This window comes from Panthera leo, chromosome A2 (assembly GCF_018350215.1).
Source record: "Panthera leo isolate Ple1 chromosome A2, P.leo_Ple1_pat1.1, whole genome shotgun sequence".
Taxonomy (NCBI): domain Eukaryota; kingdom Metazoa; phylum Chordata; class Mammalia; order Carnivora; family Felidae; genus Panthera; species Panthera leo.
This window is the reverse complement of record NC_056680.1, coordinates 150297260-150298763: the sequence shown is the minus strand read 5'-3', so window position 1 is coordinate 150298763 and position 1504 is coordinate 150297260. Positions and strand designations below refer to the sequence as shown.

Below are 1504 nucleotides of genomic sequence, written 5' to 3'. Positions count from 1 at the left end.
TGCCATAGACCTTGAGCAAGCACATACACCATCTCCCCGGTTTGGAGACCCCTGATCCCCAAGGTTGGGAACCCTATCTTAGGTTTTTCAGGTATCTCACTTCCTCACAAATTATGTCTCCTTCAAGCATCACACTGTTCCTCCATAGAAGTTCAGACCACAAGTTAATTCGTTATTTTATTTATTTTTTTAATTTTTTTTAACATTTATTTATTTTTGAGACAGAGAGAGACAGAGCATGAACAGGGGAGGGTCAGAGAGAGAGGGAGACACAGAATCCGAAACAGGCTCTGGGCTCTGAGCTGTCAGCACAGAGCCCAACGCGGGGCTCGAACCCACGGACCATGAGATCATGACCTGAGCCCAAGTCAGACGCTTAACCAACTGAGCCACCCAGGCGCCCCTGATTCGTTATTTTAAACCTTTGCTAGAATACTGTCTCTCGGTGAATGGCTATTTTTTTTTTTTTTTTCAAAAAGAAACTAAGATTATATAACTTCCGAAAACGATTGCTTTTGAAAAACAACTAAAGCAAAAATCAACCAATGGAACTATGTCAAACTCAAAAGCTTCTGCCCAGCAAAAGAAACAATTAGCAAAATGAAAAGGCAGCCTGCAAAATGCGAGAAAATTTTTGCTCACCATATGTCAGATAAGGGGTTAATATCAAAAATATATAAAGAATGAACACAAATAATAACAAAAAAAATCTGATTAGAAAATGGGCAGAAGAACTAAATAGACTTTTTATCAAAGAGGACATCCAGATGGCCAACAGGCACGGGAGAAGGTGCTCAACATCATGCATCATCAGGGAAAAGTAAATCACAATCACAATGAAAGACCACCTCACACTTGTCAGAATGGCCATTATCGAGAAAAGAGACAATAGGCATTGGGAAGGATGTGGTGAATAGGGAACACTTACACACGGTTGGTGGGAATGTAAATTAGTCCAACCACTATGGAAAACAATATGGAGGTTCCTCCAAAAATTAAAAATAGACCTACCGCATGATCCAGCAACTCCACTTTGGGAATATACCCAAAAGAAATGAAAATAGGAGTTCTGCAAGATATGCACCCCCAGGTTTATCACAGCACTATGCACAACAGCCAAGATACGGAAACAACTCAGATGTTTATCACAGCACTAGTCACCATAGCCACGATATGGAAACAGCCAACAAATGAATGGATTAAAATGATATGGCATGTACACGCAATGAAACATTATCCAGCCACGAGAAGGGGGGATCTCCTGCCATGTGCGACAACACGGATGGACCTTGAACACCAGACAAAGACAAGTACTGTATGATACCACTTAGATGTGGAATCTAAAATAACCAAGCATGTGAACAAACAGAACAGAGTAAAACAGTGGTTATCAGGAGATAGGGGCTGGGAGGGGAAGACTGACAGTGTTTAAGAGTAAACTTGTAACAAGTACTAAGATAGCCATAGATATTTATTGTACAGTTAACTGAACATAGACAATAAT

General features: G+C 40.4%; 1 non-coding gene across 1 annotated transcript; it reads right to left on the bottom strand.

Annotated features, from left to right (window-relative positions):
• Positions 1 to 314: 314 nt before the first annotated feature.
• Positions 315 to 399, bottom strand: TRNAP-UGG. Its single transcript has one exon. It is a non-coding gene; the product is annotated as a tRNA-Pro (tRNA).
• Between the last annotated feature and the right edge of the window lie 1105 nt (positions 400 to 1504).